The sequence below is a fragment of the Nannospalax galili genome, unplaced genomic scaffold (assembly GCF_000622305.1).
Source record: "Nannospalax galili isolate Female #2095 unplaced genomic scaffold, S.galili_v1.0 scaffold923, whole genome shotgun sequence".
Lineage (NCBI taxonomy): Eukaryota > Metazoa > Chordata > Mammalia > Rodentia > Spalacidae > Nannospalax > Nannospalax galili.
Window position 1 is genome coordinate 745,106 of NW_008349753.1, and position 23,171 is coordinate 768,276.

A 23,171-nucleotide genomic window follows, 5' to 3' on the forward strand; every position below is an offset into this window, starting at 1 on the left:
TGATTTCCCCCATACTAGTTTCTCATACAAACAAAAATATTAATAATATTCTACCTGCAAGTCTCAGACTATACTTCAACCTGACAGTTTTGACAAACCTTAGCAAACCCAGAAAGCAAGAATACAAAAGAAAAGACTGAGCAGCCAAGTTGTCCACTGTGTTACCTAAGGCTCAGGGACATACGCCAGGCTGACAGTCTCATCCTCTGTCCACAGGACAAAAGGAAACCATGCCAGCCTGTCTTTCCCTGGACTGCCCAAAGCACTTACATTCTCTACCTCACATTTTGACCCAAGGTCATTTTCAAATCAGCACTTATATCTTCTTTTCATCCTCCACTGGATTTATTGAAGTCTTGAAGGCTCAAAGACTTTATAAGCTTCTTGATGAAAGAGACCTTGCCACGGCCTTCTTTTGCAAACTGCTAATAGTGTCTAGTGGAGGAGCCTGAGTGGACATGAAATGATCCACAGAAGAAGCCTGTTCTCGAACTTAACCCTTACTGCAAAGCATTCACTCCGCAGCAGCAGCTGTTAACTTAAGCCCTTCTCACCTCTCTCTGCCTCTCTCTGTGCCCCCCCAACATCCCCCCATCTCTCTCTTGTCTTTCCCTCCCTTTCTGCTCCCCCACCCCCATCTCCCTGCTAGAGGACAATCTTGAGAGTCATTCCTCAGCTGTCATCCAACTCAATTTTTCTGAAAGTCTCATTGGCCTGGGACTTGCCATGTAAACTAGGTTAGCTGGCCATCAAGCTCCAGAAATCTACCTATCCCTGTCTCCCCAGTGCTGGGATTATAAGCTCACATACTTGGTTTCTTTAAAAAAAAAAAGATCCTGGAGATTAAACTTGGGTCCTGATGTTTGCAAGGCAAGTACTTTACCGAATGGACTGTCTCCCTGCTGTCTTGCCCCTTCCTTTTCTCTGTTGAGCAAGGACTTGGTTCTCCTACACCACCCATCCAAATGAAAGCCTCCAACATAACAGAGCAGTCACACTTGGCCTTCTCTTTTCTGCCCTGTGAATCCATCCTGTCTCTAGTCACTAGTGGCCTCTGAACGGCTACCATTGCCTCTCAATGTTTACGCTCTCCCTCTACCTCCTTGCCAGCCTGCGTCCATGCTTCTCACAGCTTTTCCAAAGTGTCTGTTACTGAAATCCTCATCCTATATGAAGGGGAGATGGGAGCCTCTGAGGGGATGGATCTTAAACTGGAACCCGCACCAGACTCAGCTTGAGATCTTGTTAAACTGGATGACTGGGAGCCGTTCCCAGAATTGCTGATTGGGAAAGTCTGGGGTTGGGGCAGAGAACTTGGATTCCCAGTGAATTCCCAGGCAAAACTGATGCTATTGGTCCAGGGAACCGCACTGCCCTCTAAAGATTTTCCTGTCAAGGACACAGTCAGATAGAATTGGGGGAATGTTTGGGATCTATTTATTCACTCTATGATGGCTACCTCGGAAAAAATGATACTGATGTTGCCCAAAGAGGCAACAAATGATCAAAACATACAAAGTGAACCCCCACATGCTGCTAAGTATATCCATAAATCCTGAGAAAACTTTTCGTGACTCTCCTCTACTTGAGACCTTATGAATTTTCTTATTAGCACGAGGTCTTGCTGAGACAAACTCTGCCTTCTCTCTCCCCTTCCAAAATCCTTTTCCTTTCAACTATAAACTTACTCTCAGCCTATAAGCAATCTGGTATTTATGTACCCTGAAAGACTTCCACATGATCTGGAAGGTTCCAAACAGCTGGCACCTTTATCCCATTTACCAAGGAACAGATTAAAATGTCCTGTAAGTTCCATGTCAGTATTTCAACACCTACATCTTAAAGACTTAGAGTCTGATATCCAGCACTATTTTTGCAAACTGTTTCTCTTTCAGATGTCAGGACTGTGCCCTTCCCTCCAAATGCAGTGACCTTGCCTGAGTTTTCTTCCCTGATACCTAGATTATAGCTCACCAAGACTCCCGCAGTTTTGATTTTTCTTGTTTGATAGGCTAGCATTTTTTTATTATCCCTTGAGAGCATCATTCCAGAATGATCTTTCATCCATTTTGTTATTTGTGCTGTGGCGATCAGTCCATCACACAGAGGATCAGGGTCTGGCCAATCAAAAGAACATAGTATCCCTCTAGCCAGAGTGACAGGAGTTTGGAATGGTCCCCCAAAGAAACCTAATCAGAGGTCTGTCTTAGGCCATCAGAAACTTACAGGAAGGAAGTACTTGCTCTAGTGAGACAGGGACTACGTCCCTAGACACATTACCATCTTGTGAAAGAAAGGCTCTGGATAGCGAAGTATCTCGGTAGCAGAAAGCCAGGGTCCTGGTGACAGTGAAGCCCCTTGCATTTAGCAATTATGTGCCATGCGCATGGTTTTGTGCTGGTCCCCACAACTGCCTGGTCCTATGCACATATACATCTCCTGTCAGTCATTTCTGGACCACTTCTTTGGATGTGGATGCTGTGGAAGTAATTTACAGATACACTTTAGTCCCAAATCCACTGATCTCAAACTAGGGGGATTACACATGATGGGCCTGATCTGATGAGGTGAGCCTTTAAAAGGGACAGGACTCCTAAGAGGTGCGGGATTCAACCTGTGAAAAGACATGTTGGGAAGTTGTGGTAAGGAACTAAGTTCTCCTTAGTTCCAGAAGTTGATAATGGCATTCAGCTCACAGCCAGCGACCAAACAGGGGCCTGGGTTTGACAACCGTAAGAAAGTAAACTCCACATATAGCCACATGAGCCTCAGAAAGAACCTTGAATTTCAGACGGTAAAGTAGCCCAGGCAGTATTGTGATTTCAGCCTTATGAAACTGGTAACAGAAAGCAAAGAAAGCTATGCCTGGGTGTGTAACAGACAGAGACAGGTGGGTGATAAATAGGTATCATTTTGAGACACTTTTCTTTTAGCAAATTGTCTGTAGTAGCAGAAATTAATACCTATGTTACAACGAATTGTACTTTTGTTTGAGTCACTGAGGTTTTTTTTTTTTTCTTTTTTCCTTTTTGAGATAAAGTCTCAAGCAGCCGAGGCTGGCCTAGACCTCACTACATGGCCAAAGCTGGCCTTGAACTCCTGATCTTCCTGCCTCTACCTCCCAAATCCTGGAATACAGGAGTGTGCCACCATGCCCAGTGAGTCACTTTGAGTTTTTCTTATTTGTCTATTTCAACCCAAATAGGCTACTCTGTTTGATGTCCCTGAGACAGAATCATATTGGAATTTGATTTTTGAATTAGTTTTTTTTTCTACATCATTCCCACCCCCCCACCCCCAGTTTTGTTTTTGTGAGGCACAGCTTGCTATGTGGCACTATTGGTCTGGTCCTTGTTGTGTAGCCTAGCCTGGCCTTAAGCTCCCAGCAATCTTCCTGTCTCAGTATCCTGAGTGTTGAGAGTGTATGCCACCATGGCCAGTTTCTAATATTCAGACACTCCTGTTTTCTAGTTTTATTTCCCTCTCTATAATTCCTTCTTACCCTGAGGCACATGTCTCCTTCCCGCCTAGCTGTAAGCTCCGTCCTCTTTCCTAATGTCTTCCTTTTACTGCGTGCAGTTCTCAAATCTATGTCCTGGACCCTGGCATCTCCTCATGCTGTTGGACAGGTGCAGTGCCAATCAATTATTCGTGTGTCAAAACTTCCTATCTCCCCTGCCCCAAACCAGTTCCTATTAACTCTTCAATTCATGCAAATGGTGGTGTTGTCTTCTCTTTCTCCCACGGCCTGTCAGCTGTCAATTCCTACAAACTCTGCACCCACTCTATCCCCACAGCCACCAGGTTAGTCCAGACTCCACCTCTCAGAGCAGTCTGCAAATTGCTGCACTTGCCTTAATATTCTCTAGCCAAACTACCTGAGTTATCCAGGTTGGTTTCAAGCGCCCTAAGTGGCCATCAGGCAATGCAGCTCTATCATGTGTCACACCTTTATCGGTCCCTACAGCATACTGGAAATCTTCCAAAGTTCCTTTATTTGGGGGAAGGAAATTTAAGGCAGGGTCTCACACCGCAGCCTAGGCTGGCCTCAGACTCCGTTCTGCTGCCTCAGCCTTCCAGCCGTGAGCTATCAAAGCCAGCCTACACTCTTTATCTGATATTTAAGGACTTTTGAATTATTTTAGAAAACTTTTTAATTTTTTAAAATTTTATATGTATGAGCATTTTGCCTGCATGTATGTAAATGCACCACATGTGTGCAATGCCCTTGAAGGCCAGAAGAGGGCACTGGATCTGTTGGGACTAGAGTTAGTTCCAGTGGTTATGAGCCACCTAATATGGGTGCTGTGAATGGAACTTCAGTACTCTGCAAGAACAGTATACACTCTCTCCAGCTGAGCCCTCTCTCCAGCTCCCCCAAGTGCTTTTGTCAATGGAAACCCCTTGATAAATTCTTGTTGACTAACAGGGCATGGTGACACACACCTGTAATGCGAATACTCACAAAGTTGAAGCAGGAGGATTACCGTGAGGTCTAGGCCAGCCTGGTCTACATAGCAAGTACGAAGCCAGCCAGAGATATACAGTAAGACGGTCTTCAAATAAACAAACAAATAAATAAATGACAAAACAGAAGTTCCTGTGGACTGACCAGCTGAACATGTGGTGCTTTACTTTGCTTTGCCCCCAAGTCTCCCTCCTGCCTGGTAACAAAGGTGAGGACTCACTCTGGGTAACTTGGAGAAAAATCATGACTTAAGCCATGAGAAAACTGTTCAGTCCATCAATGAAATGTTCTGTAAGATCCTCTCCTTCCAACCTGGGATTCAAGATGGCTTCTGAGGAAGAAGCAGCAGCCAGGGTTACTGGCCAGGATAGTGCTGGGAGCCATCTTTGGTGAGTACCTCAGCTCAGAGAGGTAGGGCTAAGACTTCACCAACAGGAATGATGGGCCAAACATTCCTCTTCCCTTGGGAATGCCACTTAAAAGGAGCATTCAGTTAGTTCTCAAGGAGAACTGGAGGGAGGTCAAATGTGGGTTGGTTGAAGTGGATGCTCAAGGAATCTTGAGGTTTATCCATTGGACCACATAATCCCCATTTAATCAACAACTAATATCATGTATGAATTATCTAACATGAAGCTTCTTCCAGACTGGCAACACGTGGATGATTTGGATACACCTGGGGTATTTTCTGTGGATGTTAACTGGTTAGTGTTCAGGGTCTCAAAGCTAAAATTACTATCTGTTCAAAAAACACAGAATTGGAGATATTCCTCTGATCAAAGATTTTAAAATATTTTCATTTATGTTGGTTTATGCCACGTTGTCCTATTAGCAGATTGTATTGAAGGCTTTTTCCATGTGATTCAGGCTCTGCAGAGGTGTGTGTGTGTGTGTGTGTGTGTGTGTGTGTGTGTGTACATGCGTATGCATGTATGTGGGCTGTGGCTTCTTATTGGTGAGGCACAAAGTTTGCTATGAAATATAATGGCACGGCTAGAGAAAAACATGTCTTCGTATCAGGAATACAATTAACATAAGATATAAGTTCAATGCACATGTACAGGATACCCAAGTGGTGCTTAATGGCTCTCAGACCATGCTCTCGGAAATTGTTTAAGGACAAGACAGCTTGTGATCCTTGATGACAATTTTGTCCTGGCTTAATTTGCTTGGCTCCCTGGTCTCATGGGAATCGCTAAAGCTCCACAGAAGGTGGTACTATGGCTTAGGAGACAGTGGAATCTTGATCGGGAAGGTCTGGAGAACACCCTGTGATCACATGTTTCCTGGGTTACACATCCCCTGCCCGGCCACCATGAGTCACCACACACCTTCCTGAAAGAAGGTTTTAATGCTGGCTTCAAAAAGTCAGTGGGATTTTGCTGTTGTTATTGTTACTCTTGTTTAGTTTTAAAATTTTGGGTCTCAGGTAGCACAAGCAAGCCTAGAACTTGCGATGTAGCCCGGGGTGACCTTGAACCCTTGATCCTCCAGTCTTCACCTCCCAGGACTAGGATTAGAGGCATGAGCCACCACACCTGGTTTTATGGAGTTCTGAAAAATCAACCCCAGGGCTTGGTGCATGCTAGGCAAGCACTCTACCAACTAACTGAGCTGTACCCGCCGGCCCTTTAACCTCTTTTTTTTTTTTCCAGCCACTCTAGGTAAATGTTTCCTTGCTTCAATCATTACAACTTTCTGATGCAATGGGGACAAAAAATATCACAAGACAAAGGCAGTATTCAAAACTTCTCTCCTTTTGGAGGACGCTTAAGAAAATGACTCTAGCTTAAAAACCTGAGATTTCAATGGTCTTAGCTGTAAGTAAAGTAACAGTAATGCTACTTGGCTCTAAGCCTAGGGATTACCTGTTGAAACACCAAAGGCAGGCAGACTTTGATGTGGGTTCCTTGGTGCCAGGGAGTACTAAGCGGTGCAATTATCCCTTCTTTCTATGAATGTGGACTTGAGAAAAGCTGACACCATATTTGGACCGTATTTAGATCCATTGTGGGGCGAGCAGGGGCATATGGGGGAGGGACCTTGAATGTGGGCACATGTTCCTGTACTAGTTTCAGCCTGTTACAAGCCACCCTGCGGGTGAAATGCCTGTGTTCTACTTGCGACAGCATTTTAAGCTTAAATAAAGAGAAATTTTAACTAGCATTTTCTGAGTTAAGGACCCTGGGAAGATGCATCTGCAGTTTGTCTTCTGAGTCAAGGAACTCAACTAAAACACCCAATAATCCCGTTTTCATTAAAAACTCCAAGGAATTTCTTTACACAATCAGAGTTCTTTAGATTTCCCACTTCCCCTTAAAAATGAGTATTTAAGACAGCACAGGGTAGTATACTCCTCAATCCCAGCACTTTGGAAGCATAGGCAAGAGGATCACAAGTTCAGGGCCATCCTCGGCTACACACCAAGTTTGAGGCTAGCCCAAGCTTCATAAGACCCCGTCTCAAAAAAAAAAAATTCCTAAAAATAAAACAAATGAAAGTATTTAAAACCCTTTCAATCAAGCAACATCTGTTTACTACCGGGTGTCTCTAGAATAGGTTTTCAAGCTCAGGCATTTCCCCAGTTTGTATCACAAGCATGTCTGATGGGGTTCTATCTGCCACGTTTAGAGTTTATCTTCATATCAAAGCTTGGGGGATTCTAGGCTTGAACACCTCCCATATTGAAAAAAGGAGAAAATCTCTCTCTCTCCTTAATTGTTTTGTCGAATGAGCTCTGGAAAGTTCATTTCTGTTACCTTTTTCAGGCAAAATAAGAGGCCTTTTACAAAAATTCTATTGCTAAAACAATGGAATTCTCTCGGGAATGGAGATGACTTCGTTATGGAAATGAACTGACAGCTTCTTTTATGCAGCCAGGCAGAAAGTGTGCACTTAGAAAAGACGTTCAGAGCACTCAAGTGTTGTGTGTGGGAGGACAGAAAATGCTATTTTTAATTCCGATTGCAGCATTTCTCTACAGCAGGTCTTTCGGCGTAATCATAATCATAATAAGACTGATCTAAAGAGAGAGAGAGAAAAAAGATTCCCATTCCCGCTGACCCCAGCAGAAAAAGAGAAAGTGAGAGAAAGAAAATGGAAATTAAGAGCGTGATTAATACAGTTTCTTTCTGCTTAGACCCTGCTACAGGCTCAGAGCTCCCCAGGGGATCAGAACAGTCCCTGTGCCTCAGAGTTCAAAGCACGGAAGTCCGGCCAGTAACAGCCTAGGCCCTTCTCACATCCAAGAACATTCTGAACCCGAGACTTCTGCACTGTATGGAGTTTGCAGAAGCTCACGCACCTCCTAGGAAGGAATGTGGAAGTTCCTCCACTTGTGCCTAAGAGTTAACATCCTGTGAGACAGGTGTGCCAGGTGGGTAAAGGTCGTGTTGGAAACCCAATTTCTAATTTTAGGAACCAGAAAGCAAGAGGCACCTGAGTGTTATTGGACAGACACGGAATATTCTAGTTGATGGAAAGTAGACTGTTGACTATAAGGATCCCAAGAAGTGTGGATGGTTTCAAAAGTTTGACCTTGGAAGAAAAATAGTACAGAGGGGGATGGAATTACAGAGGATGACTGATTGAACAAAGGCCCTCTAGCTAGGTGACTGACAGAAGTTCACACTTGCAGCATTAATGAAGGAGTAAGAGAGGTTTAATTTTTTTAATGGAAGTGTGATTGGAGGTGTAATGGAGGTGTGATTAATTCTGATTGTCAACTTAACAGGATCTGGAATCACCCAGGAGACAAGCCTCAGGGCATGCCTCCCGTGAATCATTATCTAGATTAGGGTAGCCTCTGGACAAGCACACATGTGCCTGCATGTGGGGTGTGTGTGTGTGTGTGTGTGAGAGAGAGAGAGAGAGAGAGAGAGAGAGAGAGAGAGAATTATCTAGATTATGCTAACTAAATTGGGGAAGACCCACCCTGAATGTAGGCGGCACCATCCCATGAGTTGAGGTCTCAGACTAAATAAAAAGGAGAAAGGGAGATGAGCACCAACATTCATCTCCCTCTGTTGCTTCAAGGTCTTGCCATGACTTCCCTACCATAGTGGATGTACCCTAGAACTATGAACCAAAAATAAGCCCGCCCTCCCTCCCTCCCTCCCATTGTATTTTGTCGAGGCAATAAGACAAGCAACTGATATGGGAGGTGAAAGTCATACAACACAAAATCGACAATTTTAATCATTTTTAAAGCCTACCATTCCATCTTTTTCTCTCATTTGCAATGTTGTACAACTATCACCACCATCTAAGTCTCAGTGACTTCTGTCATGCCCACAGAAATCCCAAGCCCACACCAAAGTCACTCTCTGTACCCAATCATCTCAGACACTGGCAACAAAGACCATGCTCTCTGGTCTGTAGATTTTCTTATAGATGATATGTATAGATGGTATTGTGCCCTGCAGTGGTTAATTGTTACCACCAACCTCTGGGGATCTGGAATCAGCTAAGGCATGCCAACCAAGAGACCTTCTGAGTGGGTCTGTAAGGGTGTTTCCAGAAAGGATTAACTGAGGAGGTAGGAGTTTCTAAGAGTGGGCAGTACCTCCCAGTGGGTAGCCCAGGTATACAAGGGCCTGAGGGAAAAGCAGGGCTGCCTGCTCCTTGCTAGATGGCTGTGCTTAGCTTATTGTGGCTGCTGCCACCCTTTGCTGGCACCAGACTCCAGCTCCCTCTGTCTTCCAACATCTGAAGACCAGAGACTCTCCAGGAAAAGTCAAGGTCTTCAGTACCAGACTGGGACTGTGGAGGCATTTAGTTTATGGACTAACAGTTCTCTCCAGTGTGCATATGGTTGCTGTTAGACTACCCAGGCCCTACAGCCAATCTAGTGAGCCCCACTTTGACTCTGTTCCTCTGAGAAATCTTGCCTAATACATGTACTATGTGGCCTTTGGTGATTGGTTTCTTTTTCTCTTTTTGTCTTTTTTGCTTAGAGAAAGTAGAGGAACACTGACGGGCACAGTACAGAGCAGGGGTAGGACCACCTATCCACTGACTGGCATCGTTGTCTTGCCATATCTTTTCAAGGTTCATCTATGGTGCATTGTACAATGGTATTTCATTTTGGTTTTGGCTGAACAATACTCCATTGGATGGGGCCAGTAGATTTTGGTATCTTTCATTGGTTGGTGGACATTTAGGTTGGTTCCACTTTTGGAGACTGAATAATGCTGGTGCGAACATTCAAATACATGAGTTTTTTTGTAACCCGTTTTCAGTTCTTTGGGGGTAGAAACCTAGGAGTGGAACTTTTGTGTCACAAGGTAATTATGTACTTAGATATTTGAAGAACTGCCAACTGTTTTCCAGACTGGCTCTATGATACTGAATTTGCCGTGAAGATTGAAGGTTTGGGGGAGGGGGGCTAAGGATGTAGTTCAGAAGATAGAGTGACTGCCTACCATGCAGAGGACCCTGGGTTTAATCCCCAGCACCAAGTAAACTGGACTAGTGGCACACTCCCATAATCCCAGAAGTCGGGAGGTAGAGACAGAAAGATTAGAAGTTCAAGATTATCCTCAGCCACACAGCAAGTGTAAGGCCAGCCTGGACTGCATGAGGCCCTGCCTTTAAAAAAACTGAATATTTCAATTGTCTCACATCCTTGTGTACACCTATTACCTTTCCTTTCTTATCATCATCACCTTAACAAGCATGAATTGGGTTCTGATTTGCACTTCCCTAAATAGTAATGGTCCTGATCTGTTTTTCATGTACTTCTGGGCATATCTGTATATGCTCTTTAGGGAAATGTCTATTGGAGGCCTTTGTTCAGTTTTAAATTGGTTTATTATGTATGTATGTACGTATGTATGTATGTATGTATGTATGTATGTATTATTTTTGAATTGTAAGAGTTCTTCATGTTTTCAAGAACTCAGCTATCACCACTTACTTTGTATATATTTTCTTCCATTCTGTGGGTTATCTTCTGACTTCATCTTTTGGTTTTATTTTGATGAAGTGCAATTTATCTATTTTTACTTCTGTCGCTTGTGCAGAGCACTCTGTCTAAGAGTCTGCCCCCAAACCCAAGCTCACAAATGACCTCCATGTTTTCTTCTAAGAATTTTTGCTATCTTAGCTCTCACATTTAAATTATTGATCTACCTTCAGCTTTTTGCATGTACCGTGTGTCTTTCCCAGTGGGCTCACCTCCGTGTGCTGAGAAAAGGTAAGAGAGATTTTGAATAAAGTGATTTTAGTCCTGGTTCTTGAAAAAAAAAAACCTTCGTGTGTACTGTATGCAAATATATACAAACACATACACATTTATATATACATACATATATATATATATATATAGAGAGAGAGAGAAATTGACTTTAATTAACTTGCTTTTGGTTGCAGAGTGACTGTTTTTAGCATAGTGAGTATCTAAATGTTATTTTCATCATCTTACATTTTGAAGATCTAGCTCATTTTTGAGAATCGTGATGCTCTAGTCAGAATCCTGAACTTTGAGAGGATCCAACCATTTGGGTGCTAGTGCATTTGCAAGCACCAATTTCTAAAAGCAACCAATGGTTTAAACTTGCTTTGTTTCCCATTCTCTAAGTTCCCTTCACTTTTATGTTTCCCTTCAAGGAACTATATCCATGTCCTCAGACATGTAGAGACTTCCACACCCATTAATGCCTACTCACTAATATTGATTCTTGAGAGAAAACATTAATTACATTCATACTAAATTATATATGACCAACAGAAATAAAAGAACTTTTGCTTGATGTCCAAGTCTCTGTTAAGAAAAAAATGATGGGTTGGAGATATAATTTAGTGGTGGAGCATTGCCTAGCATATATGAGGCCCCAGGTCCAATCTCCAGCACCACAAAAACAAACAAAACAAAAACATTTGAGGCTGGCAAAGTGGCTCATTGGTTAGGAGTGCTTACTGCTCTTGTAGAGGACCCAGGTTCAGTTCAACACCCACATGGTGGTTCACAAGTGACTGATGTCCTCTTCTGGCCTCCTTGGGCATTGCACACACATGGTGTACATGCATACATACAGGCAAAATACACATACACATAAAATGAAATAAATAAATCTTTAAAAGAAGGTAAGATGAAGTGTAGGCAGCAGAATTCCAGGCTTCATCCATTCTGCAAAGTGTCAGTTCACTTCACGTTGTGATTTAGAAAACACGGGGGCCTAGCTCCACTCACAGAGATCTTAAGTTAATTGGTCTGGGGTTCAGACCAAGCAACAGGATTTTGGAAAGCTCTCCGTAGCTAGTCATCAAAGGTTGCTGTTCCTCTGTTAAAGGCCAGCCTCCTCTTGCGGCCTAATGTCACTATAGACAGACACATACCTTCTTTGGTTTTCAAAACGCTTATAAATTGGGATGGAAACTGATAAAACTTGAATTTTCTGCATCATTTCACAACCTTGGAAATAGGCTTATTATTCTCATGCAACTGGTGAGGAAACACACTGAAAGACCGATGAAGCAGTGGTCCCAGACCGACCGGAACGTGCATGTGGCACAGCATGGATTGGAATCCAATCCTTCAACCCCAAAGTCTGGAACTTCAGTAGGGCCAAGTCTTGCCCTTATAGTCAGAGCATATGCACTAAAATTGGCATATCTTCTCTTCATCCATTCATCACACACCCAGCGGAATAGGGCTGAGGGATATAAAGATGCTTCTCCACTTACGATGGTGTTAAATCCATGGGAACCCATTATAATTTTTCCATTATAAGTGGAAAAATCCCATCAAGCTGAAAACTCAACTAGTAAGCAGAACCTAGGTTCATCCAGCTTAGCAACACAGGAGCCTATAGGGTATTCACATTCCCCTTTGGGATCCTAGGTCTGACTGAAACTTGAGGCTCACCACTGAAGCCCAGTACCAAGAAAGATAGGACTGTATGTTGCTAGCTTGGGAAAACGTCAGGGCTAAAAATTACACGTAAGTTTTCTACCAAGTCCCTATCACTTTCCATCATCTGAATTTCAAAAACTGTAAGTTGGAACCTTTGTAAACTGGAGACTGATATATGATTAGTAAAGAGAAAAGGGGGCGATACCGCCACTGTTTACTGTCTGTTTGTGTGTGTGCATCTGTGCATACTCTCCTGTGTATGTCAACCCAAGGGAATATCTGGATTCAGGAAAACATGGCGTCACTCCCAGAATATACTCAGGTTAGGACTTTCAGATATACCGAGGGAGTACTAACTCTTTCTAACATATGATAAGACTGAGGTAGTGAGTCATGAAATACCTTACCATGGTATAAAAATAACAAACACTGTGGAAACTGTCACTTCATTTATTTATGAATCCCTCTGCTGCCTAAATACCATTATAAAGCTCAAGTAGTGGGAAATGGCAAGACCCAAGTATAGCTCAGCAGTTAAGAGCACTGGCTGCTCTTGTAGAGGACTCAGGTTTGGTTCCCAGCACCCACATGGCAGCTAACAACCATCTGTAAATCCAGTCAGGGGATCTGACACCCTCTTCTGCCCTCCATGGGCACTGCACAACATGAGTGTGCTTACATACATGCAGGCTTAGCATTCAAGCACATAATTTTAAAAAATCCCTAGTACTTAAGACACAGGTTCTAGTATAGAATAAGGTACAGCTTCTGCCTAATAGAGCCACGTTTTCCTAAGCATGAGGCACATGAGCAAACCTTTATCCGTAGGAAACTTAGAACTAACCAAATATATCAATAACGGTAGTAGATACTAGGAAGGGAATTAAAACGCTTTCTCCTCTTCTTTCAATTGGTGAAGCAAAACAAAAGTGTAGGCTGCACACATGCTCACATGCATAAACAGACACAGCTCAGGCTTGAGGGAAAGTCACATTTCAATCCTATCACTTCATAGGTCTAACTTCTTTCAGACGTGGAAAGGAGGGTTGTGACATGACTGCTGTCTGTTCATTATCACAAAAAGCAACTGGAAGCATTTCTGTGCAGTAGACTTAGCATTCAGTGAGGAGAAGGATTTGCTGGAGGGCTTTCTTAGACCAGTATCAGAAGTCGGTTGAAAGAGAAAAGTTTTTGCAAGTGGGAGTTATACCTGCCTGTCTCCTAATTGTAGTGAATCTGTCAACTTTTTTTTCCTAGTGTATCAAGACTTTACTCTTCAAAACCATTCTCAGTGTGCTTAGAATTGCTATACTTTTAAGTTAACTACTTCTCAAAGTGCTGTTTAAAAACTGACATCTTCAACCACATTACAGGTTTAGAATATATCTAACTTTGCAATGTCTCATTGGTTCTTATGAGAGTGCTACTTTAAAAAAAAACACACACACTTGACAGCCAATCTCTTGAAAATGATTTGTACAGAAATCGTGTTCAAATTACTTTGTATCAAGACATTTAAGAGAAAATGTGGTTTTCTTTGTAATAGACTAAAAATAATGATATCCTTTATCTTCAACAGAACATGTACATATGTTGTCTAAGTTGTTACCCTTAAACAAATTGAAAAACAGTAGGATTCTGGCTATGGGCCACACAGAAACAAAACTTGCCCAGAATATCATTTGAAACGTTAAAAAAGTATAATTAACTGTTATTTTCTACAAAGTTTCAATCCTACATATAGAATTGGGGCTGTCAGGCAAGTCTAGGACAGCACCTTATAAAATCAAATGTCTCAAAAACAAACAGTACAGCCAGAAAGAAAAGTAGTTATTTCAGTACAATTTTAAGTGAGGGAAAAGAATAGATTAAAGGAAGTTATATAGCTTATATTTTTACAACTTCTTTTTGAGTTTCAAGGCAATATAGTATTGAAATTAACCCCATTGACAGTATTTTACCTAAAATATCCATGTCATATTCTATGATAATCGCAACTGAATATTTCTTTGAATGCTTATCACGTATGAAGTACTGAGAGGCACAACATATTCATTGCTTTGAATGCAGAATATTGATAGGCTGTGTGTTTGTGTGAGTATGTGTATATAATGCATGCATGCAAACATGCCTGTGTGTGCATGCATGAGGAGGCCAGATGTCAAGGTCAAGTATATTCCTCTATCTCACCCACCTTATTTTTTGAGACAGGGTCTCTCACTGCACTAGCCGCTCACTGGTTTAGCAAAAGCAGCTGGCCAGAGAGCTCTGAGGACCCTCCCGTCTCCACCTCCCCAGTGCTAGGATTACAGGCACATGCTACCATACCTGGATTTATTTATTCATTTATTTTTTGTTAATTTTTAATTTAATTCTTTTGCAAATTTCATTCAATATATTTTGATCCTATTTAGATCCCCTCCCATTTCTGCACCCCCTTCACTAACTCACTGCCAAATTTCTGTACTCATAGATTAATACATCTCTCAACTCTCACCAGAGAAGCTTCTTCATACAGCAGAAGGTGGTTAACATAGAGAAGCAGAGTCGGCCAACATGCAGAGAATAAGAGGTTGCAGACTGATTAGCCCTGAATAGGGCACCTGTATGAAAAATGAGTGTCTGGCTCCTTTATAACAAGAGCCAAGATTTAACTTCGGCCTCCACATACAGATACCTCCACACACACATACACATATACACAAATAAAACCGCAAACAAACAAGCAAAATAAGTTAGATAACCTATAAGCAACACAAAGACAGAGAAGATATTATATTTACAGTTGTGTTCAAGCTTTCAGCATATTTAATATTATCTGTAGAATTTAATAATGGCTTCATAAATATTTATTGAATGAATGAAGATAGGCAGATTGGTGTTTGACAATGACAGTGCATAGTCATCAAATTAACATTTTATAAAATATACATATATACACAGTACATATATTTTTTAGATTATTCAAAATATTCATAGCATCCAATTTACTGTCTTCACTATTTTTTGAACTTATTTTGTGTGGAAAGTGGGGTACATGTGTGTGGGTGTGTTCCATCTTAGTTTTGGAGAAAAAGGTATCTCACTGGGATCTGGGGCTTGTAGATTTGGCTAGGCTGGCTGGCCTAGTGAGCCCCGGGATCTGCCATGTCTCCTTTCAAGCACTGGAGTACGAGTGCATGCTACTGTGCCTGGTTTTTTACGTGGGTGCTAGGGTTCAAATTCAGGTCTTTATGTTTGCATGGCAAGCACTTTACAGAGTGAGATAGCGTCCCAGCACTGTTTAAGTGAGTGATTCAATGCCTCTACCTCCATCTTTAAACTTATTGGTAGATAACCAAAGAAGGAAAAAGACCTGAAAAGGGTGGAAAGTTACTCTGATGACAGGAAAGATGGAAGTACCAGAAGGCAGGTGGCTTGGACCCCAGGACCAAGTGTAGTATAAATTGCTCCCCAAAATGTCTCTACTGCTCTTGGCCATGTTTACAACTACATGGGGGTAAAAATCAAACCATGCTGTTCCTGATACCTTTCCTGTACCAACATGAAACAGCTCTTTGTTCTTCTGAAGTCCAACGGTCCGCAGAAACTAGAATTGCTATGCCAGCTATTCTGGGTTGGCCCTAGAGATGGAAAGAGCCCACCTCTTCCTGTGCTCAGTTCTCCTACTTCGACATCTATAACTTTAGGTCGACTTAGATTTCCTGAGATCATCACTTTCTAATTTACAGAAGCCGATGGCTCCCTCTAAGAAATTGGGCCACTGAGGAAGGGACCAAACTCAGCCAGACTCCATCTAAAATTTTAGAGCTGAAGATGTAGCTCAATTGTTAGAGTGCTTGCATATTGTGCATAAAGCCCTGGGTTCAATTCCCAGCACTGTGCACCTGCACAACACACACACACACACACAACTGGGGTGGTGGCACATGCCCATTATCCCAGCAGGTAGAGAGGTATGAGGATCAGAAATTCAAGGTCATCTTCAGTTACATAGTGAGTTCAATGCCAACCTGGGTTTTGTGAGACCCTGTCTCAAAACAGTAGATAAGTAAATTAAAACAAGGTACTACCTCTCAGTTGGCCACATACCCAGACTCATAGAATAAAGCCACTCAGCCTCTGTCTGCAAGAAACAACACACCAGTAGCTAAATGTCAGTCTTTTTGACTAATCAGTTCTCTCAGCATGTACTGGATTTAACCAGCTAGCTCCACACACTAGACTTTCTTTTATCAAGAATAAGTAAGCAAGTTGAAAAGTTTCCCACCCTGGGATCCCTACTGGTAGAAAGTCTTGGCATCAGTACCATTTTGCAAATCCCACCATTAGCATCAAGTTGGCATCCCAAATACTACAGTATTAATAAGGGGAAAAAGCATATATGCATTATTTGAATGGTTAAGTGTCCTGGCAGCCCACTACGAAGTTGAATACAGCATGAGGTGTCCCATTGCCAAGATGAGGAGGGGGTTAATATGAACACAAGCCAGACTATCTGAAAAGGCAGTCTTTGTCCTGTAAACGCTCCAGCCGACAATTCGTAAGTCTTGGAATTTCCTGACATACTGTGCTTTGTGGATCTGGTTAAGAGTTCCTATTCCAACACCATTCTTGAGAGAACCATGTTTAAATAAAGCCAGCTACGGTCACAATGATAAGGTGATTAAGAACATAAATACAATGTTTCTATTTATTATTTATTGTTGTTATTATTATTTTACAGTGCTGGGGATTGAACCCAAAACCTTGTACATTCTAGGCAAAGACTTTACCACTGAGCTATGCACTTGCCAGCCCCATTTATACGATATGTGTGTGTTTGTGTACATACATGTACATATGTGTGAATGAAAATTTGGAGGCCAGAGGAGAATCCTGGATATTGACCCTCAACTTATCTTTCCAAGGGAGGGTCTCTTGTTGGCCTGGAACTTGCCAATGAGCTGGGGCAGCCGGTCTGTGAGCCCCAGGAAGCCACCTGTTTCCTCTCTCCAGCACTGGGATTACAAGTATACACCAACACACCCAGCTTTTTTAAACATGTGGATTATGGGGGATCAAATTCAGGTTCTCATGCTGGCAAGGCAAGCACTTAACCAACTAAGACTTTTCCCTAAGCTTCTTTTAAAGATGCGGTTCATTTTTGTACGGCTTCATATACCAGACCAAATGAGTTATAAAAACCTCTGCATCCACATACCCAAGGAGTGGTGAAAGTATACAATGAACAGCACAAAGTCTCATTTCCTCCCACAAGACACAATCCCTTTTCTGCAGGTCCCTTTCCCTCTGTCTCTAGGACAGTGTCCACTCATACAGGGGAGACTCAGGCTGAGGGCATTTTTATTTCAACAAGGAACTTGCAGAACATCTTACAGTGGGGTTTACTACAGTCTGTGTTGCACAGGAATGGGAGGTCATGCATCAGAAAAACGAGGGATAGCAGCACAACAGTTTGGCCTGCCAACGGAAGCTTGATCTCTATACACACATAGACCACGATCTTCTGGGTGACACAGGCAGGCAGCATCATTTCACGTACATCCTCCTATGCACCAAGCCAAATGAAGTATTTTAACAAGAGTCACATGGATGGTTCTGATGACTCTTCTCCAGAGGGATCTTATTCGAAATTGTTGTATAAACAAAGGTGAGGCCCCCTCTCACCTCCCTCATTTAAAATTCCCAGAAAAGAAGGCACACTTCAGTGGATCTAATCACCAAATAGAACTTCACAAGAGGTTAATTTTGCCTATAGCTCTTCACTCCACATGTACTCATAGTCAAAACATTTAAATTCTCTGGAAAACACAGAATCCATTTACACAATGAGTTCAAAGATACTAATATCACATTCAGAAGTGTTAGGAGAATTAATGAGTTCATGTTGATCAATCATTTTGGAATGCCCAGATTAAAGATGTAAAATGAACAGTATTGTTATTTGTTTCTGGGAAGACTTTATGGAGAACTGTGGTCTAGTGGGTCTGATTTGTTTGCAAAAGGTTGTGGTAGAGGGAGGAAGTCTGTAGGACTTTTTTGACCCAATTCTCTTCTATGCTGACAGAGTAAAGGGCATGTTGACAGTTATGGATATCATTCAATGTCATATGGGAATTTGGTACAGGTGAGAATAAAGGATTGGGTGGATGGATGGATGGATGGATGGATGGATGGATGGATGGATGGATGCGTGGATGAATGGACAAATGGCCAACAAGCACTCAAATGCACATATTCCCCCATGTTTTACATTGAGGCTGCTGTTTTAGAACCCTGTCCTTCTCATCCAGATCATCACTGAAGATACAGGCCATCATACTCTAAGTCTTTGATGATAACCAATTTCAAATACTGAATCAAATCTGCGAGACTTTTGACCAAATGTTTGCTCCAGTTATAAACAAATTTACCTCCGTTTTTGAGGTCAGGGTTTATTATCTATTATTTATTCTTAATATGCTTGCCTTAACTGATAAGAATATATACTATAACATATTATGACAAATTCCCTCAATACTAAGATTCCATTTCACTCCCATGAGAATGTCTATCATTAAGAAAACAAATAACACCAAACACTGAAATGGATATAGGGAAATGTGGCCCTCAATACACTGCTGGTAGGAATATTAGTTCAGTCACTACACTAATTAGTATAGAGGTTTCTCAAAAAGCAGAAAGTAGAACTACCATAAGATCCAACTATACCCCTCTGGGTATGTACCCAAAGGACTCTAAGTCAACACATCACAGAGACACTTGCACATACATGTATATTGCAGTATTATTCACAGTAGCCATGTTATGGAATCAGCCTAGGGATCTGTAACCAGATGAACAGACAAAGAAAATGTGGCATATGCACAAATGGAGTTTTATTTGGTCATGAGGTAGAATGAAATCATGTGCTTTGCAGGGAAATGGGTACAACTGGAGATCATCATGTTAAGTGAAATAAGTCAAACTCGGAAAAACAAATACCAGGTTTCCTCTCATTCATGGATCCTAAATTGTGTACAGATACATAAAATTATATATAAATGCAAAGTATGAGATATGCTTACATGAAAATGTCTTCATGTAACCCACTGTTATGTAAAATAAATATGAGCCACTAAAATTTATATCAAAAGTAAAGTGTTTAAAATTAATGAATGAATATTTTGGATGAACAGATGGAGAAGAGGCATCGCCCAGTCATTGGATTGGAAGATCATAAGGACCCTTGACGGTTCCTCATGCAGAGACTGAACTACAACCATGTAAGACAAGTATTGTTCTTCACATTCATGAGAAATAGATTCAGGCACTGTTATGGTGTTGAAGGACTGCCTTTGCATAGAATTTCTTCCATATATTTCTCTCTTAAGCCAAGTTCCTTTACCAACATGTGTCTGAACAAAAGGCAAGGTGATATAGGGTTTTTATTTTCCAAATGCAACTATCATAAAAGAATTCATCTCTTTAATGTTTTAAGTCCCTGTAAAGAGTATTATGTTATTTCTTTCTCTTAAGCATTTTATTTTGGTCAACAAAATATTGTTTATGGAACATATATTGTCTCGAAACTGTCTTCATCAAGTTTTGCATATTTTTAGAAGTCATCTAGCAGTATTAGTTCACCTGGTAATTTTTCTTGAGAGTATGACTTTCAGAGTTACAAGTACTGGATGTTAGTATAAGTAAAAAGGTATTTTTTTTTGTCTTTTTTTTTTTTTGAGGCAGGGTCTCCCTGTAGCCCCAGCTGTCCTGAAACTCACTATGTAGACCAGGCTGGCCTTGAACTCACAGAGATCCACCTGCCTCTGCCTCCCAAGTGCTGGGATTAAAGGCATGCGCCACCACACCTGGCATAAAAAGTTATTTTAAAAGATTACTCCTAAAAGCAACCTGGTGGGTAGTTAAGTGGCCTGGGGCAGGAAAAGATACGCAATGGAAGAATAGTGGACAAAATTCTTAGAAATACAGCTGAGCATAATGTTGCAGTAATGACTCCTCATGTGCTACATCTCCTGGTACTCACACTTACATCAACTGTGGGACGTAATGAGAGATCCAACTGATAAACAAAGAAATGGGCATTTATGGCTTGGAATAAAAGTTCCGCTAATGGCAAATACATACTCAAAACACACTCTACCTCCAACAACTCAGATGAGCATCCAGATCACACGCTCTGATTTGGATGCCCTCAAAGTGTCCAAAAAGATAAGGAGGATTCTGGATTTTAAAAAAACTAACATTCTCCTTTCTTTTCCTTCCTTTCTTCCTTCCTTCCTTCCTTCCTTCCTTCCTTCCTTTCTTTCTTTCTTTCTTCCTTCCTTCTTTCTTCTTTCTTTCTTTCTTTCTTTCTTTCTCTCTCTCCGCCTCCCCCTCCCTCCCTCCCTCCTTCCTTTCTTTCTTTTTCCTTCCATTCTTCCTCCCTCCTTTCCTACCTTCCTTCCTTTCTTTTGTCTCTTTGTGTATGTGTGTGTGCTTGAGAGTCACATGCATGTGTGGAGGTCAGAGGACAACTTGTAGGAGTCGGTTCTTCCCTTCCGCCATGTGAGTCTTCATGACCGAACTTCAGTCAACAGGTGTGACGGTCTGAATGAAAATGTCCTGTCCCCCATAGGCTTCAAGTATTTGGACATTTTGTCCCCAGATGATGGCGCTGTTTGGGGACGTTTTAGAAGGTGTGGCTATCCTGGAGGAAGCATGTCACTGGGGGTGGGCTTAGAGAATTCTTAAGCCTTGCCGGATCTCTTTCTCTTGCTTCCTGTACCTGCATGATGATGTGAGAGCTTCACTTCTGCTCCTGCTCCAGCCACCTCCAGCCACCAGGCCTCCCTGCCATGATGTACTGTAATTCCCCTGGAGCCTTAAGCTCAAATAGACTCATCCTTCTATAAATTGCTTGGGTCAGTGTTTCTATCACAGCAACAGAAAAGTGACTAATACATCAGGCTTGGTGGTAAGTACCTTTCCCCACTGAGTCAGGCTTCTGGACCACAATCCTGGTTTCATAGGCATACATCATAAATTAAATTGCTTCATATAAAAGTGAAAGGAGAGCTGGAGAGATGGCTCAGCAGTTAAGAACACTGTTCTTGCAGAAGACCTGGGTTCAAATCCCAACACCCACATGACAGCTAACAATTGTCTGTAACTGCAGTTCCAGGGGATCCAACAGTCTCTTCTGTCCTCCACGGGCACTGCATGACACAGGCGCACTTACCTACATGCAGGCAATACATGCATACACATAAAATAAAAATAATAAATAAAAAAGTGAAAGGAAGGAATATTTCTAAAATTAATATATGTGGTTTCAAACATGTACATGACATTAAGTAGTTTAAGTATAAAACTGATTGTTTAGTATGTTTCTTATGGGTGTGTATGCGTGTGTGTGTGTGTGTGTGTGTGTGTGTGTGTGTGCACGTGCATGTGTGTGCAGGCCAGAGGTCAGCCTTGAGTGTCATTCCTCAGGTGCCATCCACCTTGTTTGTTGATACAGTATCTCTTACTAGCTTGCGGAATAGGCTAAGTTGGCTAACTAGTGAGCCCCAGGAGTCCACCTGTCTCTGCCTCTCCAGTGCTGGGATTACAAGTGTTTACTACCACACCCAGATTTTTTTTACATAGTTCTCGGGGATTGAACTTAGGTCTTCATGCTTGCACAGCAAACACTTCACAAACTGAGCTAGACAAACAGACTTAATATGACACATGTGCTCCTGTAAAGCAGCAGCTTAAGAAGGTTAAGGGCAGGAAGTGGAAGGCCAGGAGTCTTCAGAGGGCACCACAGAGGCCAGCCACTAGAGGGCATCAACTTGTGAATAAAATGAACTTGATTTCCATAATTGAAAATGAAGGCATCATGTATGTGAGCAAACAGGGCCAGTTGTCTCAAGCTCCACCCCCTCCTACTTAGGCTGAGAACTAAGAACCCTAAAAGTATGGAGTTGCAGCTAAACGTCTTTATGTTTGAACACAAAAGTTACCTCAGGGGAAAGCCTTGCACCATGGGCCATCCAGGGCCAGGGGTTGACGTGGCACATTTCCTTCAGCATGCTCAATTGTGATTATTCCAGAGTCTACAATGTCAGGCACCCTTCCTCCCTCAGTACTAAGCCAGCACCAAGCTAGCATCAACAGAAGTTTGAAGCTTCTGAAACCTCCAGATTGCCTGCTAGTGTTCTCTGAAATTCAAATAGCTAATGCATCTGGCACACAAAGGATATTCCCTTCAGGAAGTAGGATAAACAAAATCCAGGCTATGGAGAGCTAAGAACAGGATTCAGCTCTGAGGAGAATCAGTGCAAAGTGATTGATGCTCAGTTCCAGGCCACAACACTCCTTAAGTGGTTGCCTTGGCAACCAGGTGTCTTGCCAGGTAGCTTGGCTTCCTCTGTGCCTAAGCAGATAATGACAGAGCTCTGACCCCAGCCTGCTCCGGTCTCCTAATCTTTGCTGACACTCTGGGGTTTAACAATCAGGCAGACCCCAAGGTAGCCAGTTGGCTGCCCTCCTCTGAGACTCAGCTGTGGTGAGAGTATCATTACCGGCGAAGTCGGCTCCTCAAAAGTTCTGCATGGTCCTCCTTCCTCAAAAAACACCATTTGTCAGAGGGTCTGTAAATAACTCTGCCAGAAGACACAGCAATTTGCTCCCGTGTTGTGGAGTTACACAGTTTACTATAATCACAACAATAGTTAGGTGTGAAAGCAGACACGTCTCAGATCACCCCTCATCTGGAAGGAAAGTGATGCATTTCAAATTACATGCAAAGCTAGCATGCGGTTTCCGGCACTCTCCCAAGGGCAAGGTCAGAATACCAATTTTTCAAGCACTAAATCA

The 23,171-nt window shown here is 42.2% G+C and overlaps 1 protein-coding gene across 8 annotated transcripts in view; it reads right to left on the bottom strand.

The window, feature by feature from the left end:
* Atxn1 (ataxin 1) overlaps positions 1–23,171 on the bottom strand; it is a 470,135-nt gene that overhangs the window by 168,025 nt on the left and 278,939 nt on the right. The window contains exon 6 of one of the 8 annotated variants that reach the window (XM_029570390.1): positions 2,281–2,478. The exons of the other annotated variants lie outside the window; for them this stretch is intronic. The gene's annotated coding sequence lies outside the window, so the exon portion shown is untranslated. The remainder of the gene's footprint in view (positions 1–2,280; positions 2,479–23,171) is intronic. 8 annotated transcript variants of the gene reach the window in all.